An 8,957-nucleotide genomic window follows, 5' to 3' on the forward strand; every position below is an offset into this window, starting at 1 on the left:
TCTTGTTGTGACAAAGACCTATAAATATCTTGGCGTGGTACTTACTTACTTATAAAATCGTGCTTTTAAAATTCACAGTAATCTTCCAAAATGGTCTCACCACTGCATTGCACTGAAACGTTCAAATGCGCTGACTTTTCAGCATTATATAAACAGTCATGCTGCTACATTTTATTTTCAAATTCAAAATGCCACTACACCAATATTTGATGCAATTCATCCATCAGACAATACTAGACCAGTATGTCTCACTAGGTCAGTATCACAGGCACTTATACCAGTCCCTTCAAATAAAAACAATTATGGTCAGAAATCTTTCTTATACACCAAAATGTGGAATAATATTCCATATAATATAAGAAAGCTACAATCTGTCACATGTTTCAAAAAAGCATACAAACTGTATTTACTAAACAGTTACACTTGTACTCATTGATCGCTTTTAAATTATCCTAGTTGTCTGTATTGATTGCATTGATGTTTATAGTCCTTGTATTTGTTGTAGTTTAAAAGTGTGTTTTTATATGTTATGAGTTGTGTTTACTGTTTTATGTTCTGCAGAACAGGAACCTGCTGGAAACCAGTTTTTAAACTTGGTCAGGCCCGTTTAAATTGTATCTTGATGTTACTTTTTATTCTTTCCTGTATAATAAATGAAATGAAATTTAACAGATGAGGACTTGTGTCCATCAATTTGATATACGGCATGCTGAAGAAACTCCCAGGTGGGAAGACACTGCTTAGTGTAATTAACATCAAAGACAAAAAAACTTTGAAGCAAACATCAACAGCCTCTAGCAAAGAGTCTGTCTCAATGGCATTGCCTCCTACAATGGCAAAGGTCTGGCAGGTCCCTCTTGTCTCGTCCCCAAGGCACAAAACGTGCAACACTGTTCCAGTCATCTCTGATTGTTGTAGATATTCCACCATGTTGGTCCCCACCTGTTGAGTACACACAAAAACTTAGTGTTGCCATATACCTGATGATTAAAGTCAAGCATTTTTGTGAAGGTATCAAAAAGTGCAAACATTCATGTTCAAATTCAGTATTTTGAAACTTTTATTAGGATAGTTCTAGTAATTAAGTAGTATATTTCACTACTCATATGATGATATGGATTAATAATATAATCACAATATTTATAATATTATGTTAATATTACGTTAAAACTATAGATGGTTTCATCGGACGCAAGTGCGGTGACGCGATTTTACTTCCAGTTTCAGTAAATAATTTAATTAATAATTATAAAAAAAACACCATCAATGTTTTTGTAAATACAGTAAGAATTTAAAGGAAATATCAGATTATATCAGAGAGATGAAGCTGAACACACAAGATGACTTAACCCTTTAACTGGCGCAGCTCTTTTTGAGTAAGCCGTTAAACGGCTTACCATCTATTTGACGAATTGCCCACGTTCTTCACACACTCTCTTTGAAGCCTAATGTGTAAATATTACTGCTGTTCAAGACACAGGTTGCGACTCTTTCCAAGTTAAGTTCCGTTTAAAGTCACCTAATACAATTTTCACAAGTAAGTTTTAACATTACCGTACTATTGGTTGTATTTGTGAATATAATATTACCAGACAATTGAGAAAGAGCCAGGATTATTGATATTACTGTACTGAAATCGTAGCCAGCTAACGTTCGCTAGGCTATGTTTACTGCAGCAGCCGTTGTTCACCCTGCAGGGAGAGGTGGGGTAAAGTAAAGTAATAATTACAAAAGTTTCTCTGTTGTGAGAATTGTGTAAGGCGCTATATAAATGTGTATTATTATTATTATTATTATTATTATTATTATTATTATTATAAGGTGCTGTGTGAGCTGCGTGATCCGCCGTGCTTTAACAAGCTAAGCTGTCAACAGTCATGCACGTTGTGCGGGAGGATCTGGAACAGAGGATGTTTTCCTTCGTAGGGAGCACATTGAGGAGAAGACCCAGTTTGGAATCGACAACCATCAGTCTGACTTGTTGTCATTGGTTGTGTCTGTGTTTTTAAAGATAAGGCTCCACCATGTAGCCAAACTCACCTCTCTGGAACTACAGAAGGGAGCACGGGAAAGAAGCTCAGCAAAACAGTCCTTTCAGGCGTGCTTGCGTGTGAGTGTGTGAGAGAGAGAGATGGGGGGGTTACAAATCATTTTAAATTGTTTCTTCACCTTATTAAAATATCTTATTTTACCGCAACTATCTGTTTCTGCATCTTTATCATATTTATAGTGTGTGTGATTTATAAAATATCATATATCCTACATCACATATTTTGATTTTGGACGTCTGCTTACTTTATACCTTATATCAAAATATTTTATTACTGTTTAGTGAATATTCATACATTCCCTACTATGAAAATTAAGTGGCGCTGTCCACATTAGTGTTTGTAACACTAATACCCTATTCTAAACCTAAATCTTGACAAACTATATATTGTTGGAAAGCTCAAAGAGTATAATTTTCATATTTCATTACCATTTGGGGAAAATTATGACATATTGAGATTCAGTTTCTAAAAGGTTACGGGCCCACAGGTAGGCCAAATTTGTTTTTGCATATTTATAACATTAACCCCTACTCTAAACCTAAAAATCATGACAATATATCATCGGAAAGCTCTCAGAATGCAGTTTTAATATTTCAAAACCATTTTGCATTAATAATAATGTGGTGACAGTAATTTATTAGTTTGTGAGTATACAAGAGTACAAAGAGTATGCAGCAAAATCTAGTGGCAGTTGTTGGTAAAACCACTAAAAGTGTGACACAAATCGCATTTTTTGTTATTTTAACTTGAAATTTGGATCACAACTACTTGAGACATATTGCTTCATGTTTACATTATTTAGTGTGTGAAAAATTTACATTTTTATAATTTTATTTATAAATTAATATGTTATTGCATTATTTTTATATATTAAAATAAAGCTAAACTGCTATAAAAAATATTTATATTTAATATTTTTACCTTCTTACTCATTTGTGAAAAACAAGACCAAGATTAGGCTTCTAGCCCAAAAAATCCCAGAGAAATATTAATTTAAAGATGTACATCTCATTGTCTCCCTCCACTAAAACGGGATTTGCGGCACATAAGGGGTTAAAAAACGCCGAACCATGTGTCCTGTATCATAGCTCCATGAATTACCTTTGGAGCAAAAAACCCGCGTGAAAATCAGTTCGGTATTCACTGAGATATGATTAATTAAATGCGCTGATAGCTCATTCCACCTGTCATACAGATTACACTGAGTGGAGCGGGTGACCGATCTAAGATGGCGGCCCCATGGCTCGCCGCGCCAGTAGGCCTTAGCGTTCGATAGGGCGTCTACCTATGTAATGTCTATGGTTTCCCCCATAGCGTCAGCAACTGACGCAATGCGAAGTGAACCGTATTGAAAGGGAACTGTCTTTTTCTTAAATTTCCACAACAGATGGGGCTACTCATTTGATATTTTAACAGCAATGTATTATGCATAGGCTGCAATGTTTTTTTTCTTTTCTTTTTTAATTCTGGGGTATTAGCAAACTTGTGCAGTATATTCTTCAATGATAAGGTGTACAGTGAATTGGATCCTTTAATAGCACTGTATTAATACGCTATAGCGTCATGTTAATGACCCAATGTTTTCTGGCAAGGAATTCATAAAAGTGTATACGTAGTTTGACTCATTAATAATGTGTATATAATGAATTTGAACCTTTAATAGCATTGTATTGATGCGTTAAGCATCACCTTAATGCGAATGTCCCAATGTTTTATGAAATTTGTGCAGGAATTAACAAGTAGTCATCGCAAAGTGAATTTGATATTTTAACACTGTATTGATGTGTTAAGCTGCATTGTCCGGGTGGTTTTAACTCTTTCACTGCCAGCGTTTTTAAAAAAAATTGCCAGCCAGCGCCAGCGTTTTTCATGATTTTCACCAAAGTTTAATGCCTTCCAGAAAATTTTCTTCTTTAAATATATAAACATACAATATACCAAATGAAAGAACAGACCCTCTGCTTTCAAACAAAAAAAAAAACGTTTCATCCTACCTTCAGTGGTTCTTTTGTAATCAGCTTTTATATATGGGTAGGTTCTGCAAAAACACCACATTTTGAGCAAAAAGCAGAGATAATTCCATTTTTGTGACGGACTTTTCATAGAGATCCCATTCAGAGCCATCTTTAAAACAGACACGGACATGCAGCAGCTTGCCATAGGGCAATACTTTTGGGTTTAAAAAGTTGCGGATAATAGCGGTATTGCGGAAAGACGGAAAATCTTGTCATTGGCGGGGAAGCGTTTTCTGTTAATTGACGAGATATCTCGTCAATGGCGGTGAAAGAGTTAATGACATTCTGGGCACTATTAAGACGTCCCCACAATTTAGCTTAAACGAGGGAACGAAATAATAAAATGTGCCACGATAAGTTTATTTCTCTCATGGTGTACATTCTAACACACAATATACAGTCACGTTTTTTAACTTTTCTCGGCCATAAAACGTGGACAAAAATTGCCCCCCTTTTCCTCAGCAATAGCCGCTTCTCTGTGGTTGCCAAACCAGCATTTCGTTCTGTCCCGCCACTACCTGAACTGGAGTCTCGATAGCACACTTTCTTTCATTCAAATTGGACACCACTCATTTTCATAAAATTACAACACATTTTTTACTTTCACATAACACGTCACGGACGGATTGCGGTTATTTAAAATTCACACACGCACGCACACATTTCCATAAACGCAATGCATATACTGTATTTATACTGTACAAACTGTTATATTCTGTTGCCCTAACCTACCCCAGTCCCTAACTCCAATGTCACAAAACCTGTTGACAGTCTTTAATCTATGAAAAACTACAATTTAGTATGTTTTTTAGCTTTTCTGTTTATGGGGGCACTCTCTGTGTTCTCGTAAACCACGGTTATAGCATAATATGTCATTATACACTATTCTAAAAACCACATGGACCAACCCACACACACACACACACACCTTTATTTTATACGTTTCACTCGTATGACGGTAACTCGTTTTATTAAAACACTCGTATTTGTATTTGTATTTATTATTTATAAAGCACATTTCAATACAACTAGGTTGTCCAAAGTGCTGTACATTAAAATAGACATAAAATTCCTAAAATTTTTTTTTATAAAATATCAAATACAAAACATAAAAACATAGCACTTACAACATTAAACATATACACAACTAGACATTAATCACCTATAAAGGATAAGCTGTAATTAGGAGGTGAGCTTTTAGCAATGACTTAAAATTAGAAATTGTCCAGGCAGATCTAATAGCAAGCCCGATCTCCTCGTAATTTCAGTTTGGATCTGGGAACCACTAAAAGAAGCTGATCAGAGGATCTCAGGGGCCTGACAGATGAATAGCGGTTCACCAAGGTCTCCAAATACTTTGGAGCCAGCCCATTCAGAGATTTAAATACAAATAGTAAAAGTTTGTATTCAATTCGATGATGGACCGGCAACCATTTAAGAGAAGATAAGACAGATGTAATGTGGTCATGCTTACGGCAAAAGACCTGTCAGCCAGATAAGACCTAAACCATTTAAGGGCCGTACCACATAAACCCACATGGTTTTCCAATCGGGAAACCATAATATTATGATCGACCGTATCAAACGCTGCACTAAGGTCGAGCAGCATTAAGATCGAGGGGGTTCCAGTATCAGCATTTAAAAGTATGTCATTCTGAACCCTCAAAAGGGCTGTTTCCGTGCTGTGTTTTTGTCTAAAACCTGATTGAAAAACTTCAAAAACTGAGTTATTTTCTAAAAATGATTGTAGTTGAGTAAAACTACCTTCACCAAGACCTTAGACAAAAAAGGCAAGTTTGAAATAGGTCTGAAGTTGGCTAGGTCAGTGGGGTCCAAGCCAGTTCTCTTTAATACAGTGCAAAAAATGACTTTCTTACTTAGTATTTTTGTCTTGTTTTCAGTAGAAATATCTAAAAATTCTTAAATTACGATGCTTTTTCTTGATGAGCAAAATGACCTAAGAAAATAATACTAGTTTTAAGACAAATAATATACAATTTAAGTGAAATTGTTCTTAAAACAAGCAAAATTATCTGCCAATGGGGTGAGAAAAAAATTGTGAAATAAGATTTCTTTTTTCTTAAACACTTAATTGAAGTAAAATTTTCTCACTCCATTGGCAGTTATTTTTGCTTGTTTTAAGCACAAATTCACTTAAATTGTATATTTTTTGTATAAAAACTAGTATTATTTTCTTAGGTCATTTTGCTCATCAAGAAAATACATCTTGATTTAAGAATATTTAGATATTTCTACTGAAAACAAGACAAAAATACTAAGTAAGAAAGTCATTTTTTGCAGTGTATTGGTTGCACTATATCAAATTTAAAATTGGTCGGAACTACTCCTATTTCCAAACAATTATTTATTAAAGTTAAAATACAGGAACCCACTACTTTAAAAGCTTGTTTCAAGAACCATGTCGGGATAACATCTTGGGGGCTAGTAGAAGATTTTATACACATGACAATCTCCGTCAAATCAGATATGGAAACTGGCTCAAACTGATGGAAGACAGTTGAGCATAAAGACCCAGAAGTTTGAAGACCCAGATCATCATAATCTAATAACTGAATGGAAGATCTAATATCCTCAACTTTATCTATAAAAAACTTTTGGAACTTATCACATAGCTGTACAGAGACTTCAAACCCAGATGATGCCGGTGGATTTATTGCTGTTTTAAATGTATTAAATAAGGCTTTTGGATTACCGTGATTTTTTTCTGGATAAAATTAGAAAAGAATTACATGTTTTCTGCCTTAACTAGTTTCTGGTAATCGAATAACAGCCCTTTAAAAATTTCAAATGAGACTTGCAATTTATCCCTTATCTATTTCCGCTCAGCCTGTCTGACTAGACGGCGTAGAGCACGCGTTGACTCATTAAGCCAGGGTACAGATTTCTTTAGGACATATGGTCTGGAGTGGGGCAATCTGATCTAAAATATTAGTGCATGTCAACATAATAGAAGAGAGTAATTGATCCCCATTCATATTCGCATATAAACCCTCACTATCTAATTGCAAAGCCACCATGTCATTAAATATAGTGCAAAAGTCATCAACCATTTTAGAATTCAGCTTTCAATGTTTAGAAGGAACCACATGTGAAGTTTCTTTAGGCCAGAGGAGGGAGATATTAAAAATGACTGCTTTATGATCAGAAAACCCACTGTCAATAATTTCAAGGACAGAAACAATCAAACCGTATGAAAGAACCAGGTCCAAGGGATGACCATGTATGTGTGTTGGACCATTTACATATTGCACAAGATTATGTAAAACACTCGTAACCGAACAACAGTTAAACTATATTGAAGACAACATTATTACACTGCACCTTCTAATCTCTCTGAAGGAAAGTGAACTCAAGATTATTAAACTGCTACTTAAATAAAACACCAAACTGAAATTAAATTACAAAAATCCAAATAAAAGTTAAATGTTATACGTAAAGTAACGTAACTGGTTTTCTAAAAAAAATTATTGTTATACTCAAACTAATGTAACTGGTTTTCTAAAAAACTAATAAGGGCAAAAATTAGGCAAATCCAAATGTAAGTGACTGTAGAATTCTGGACTTCTCCCTGAAGACATTGTACGAACTGTGTTATGGCAGACGCAATGTCACATCACAGGTATTAGCCTCTGGAAATATTCTCACACCATGGTCTCCTTGGTGTATAAACTGAATTGTGGGTTTTTCCGGGAACCCTAGCAAAGGTATTTTGTTGGACCCTGAAGCAAAAATCAGTATTTGCTCCAAAGTCCCTTGTGTGTTTTCACACCTAGTTCGTTTGAGCCCTCCAAACGCTCTCAGAGCAGTTCAGGGTGTATATGTGAACAAACCAAGTGATCTCAGACCCCCCTAAAAGGACCCAAAAGCGAACCGAACTCAGACCACATCCAGAGGTGGTCTGAGTACGGTTCGCTTTTGGGTTCTTTTGTGGTTCGATTTCTTTTTGACATGTGAAATCAATGAGGTCCCGGTCCGCTTTACGTGTCGTTTTGACATTGTATCAAAATCAGCTGCTGCACAGAAAGCTGGGATCTAAGTTCTTATGAAGTTGTGATGTGAACAAGAAAGGGTCTGAGATCACTTCAGTTCTAAAGAGGACCAAAAAAAAGAACTGGGTCCTCTTTTGAGTCCACTATATTGTGAACACCAAAAGGACTGAGGTCACATTCAGCTAGTTCTTTTTGTGGTTCACTTTAAGTGAACTGGGTTTGGTTCTTTTAAAATGAACTATATGTGAAAACAAAGACAAAAATGTGATATTAATAATAATTTGATTGCATCACTGTCAAAAAACTGAAGTCAGCTAAAATAATAATTCAATAGAATGCACAGATGTCTATACTGTGTTGTTATCATTGTCTTATAGAAACTTTTAAAGTATGAAGAACATGGAAAATATCATAATTACTGTCGGCAAAGCTATCCTTTTAGCTTAATGTGTAAATTCACTTCTATATACAGGTAGCAGTTGTAATGTAATAAAAAACTTTTTTAACAGATAAACCAATAACCTGCAATTCATTTGGGGAGTCAGGGATGAGTTTAATACTATGGTGATACCCAGCATGGAGCTTTCTTTTGTTGATTGTCACCATTGTTTTACGCACTTATTCTTGTTGTCAGAGATTGATTCAGTAGTTGAATTTTTCAATGCCACAAGACGGTATGCACACATTATTGACACAACACACACAAGAGCTATTGTTTAGGTAAATCCACAATGATTAAATCATCTGATCCTATTAGAAGTATGGGGGTGGTCGGAGCCGATGGTGTAGTGGGCAAGTGCTCCAACATATGGTGCAGAAGCACTTTCGGCGACCCGAGTTTGAATCCCGGCTCGAGGTCCTTTGCCAATCCCATACCTCTC

The sequence above is a fragment of the Misgurnus anguillicaudatus genome, chromosome 23, assembly GCF_027580225.2.
Source record: "Misgurnus anguillicaudatus chromosome 23, ASM2758022v2, whole genome shotgun sequence".
NCBI lineage: Eukaryota > Metazoa > Chordata > Actinopteri > Cypriniformes > Cobitidae > Misgurnus > Misgurnus anguillicaudatus.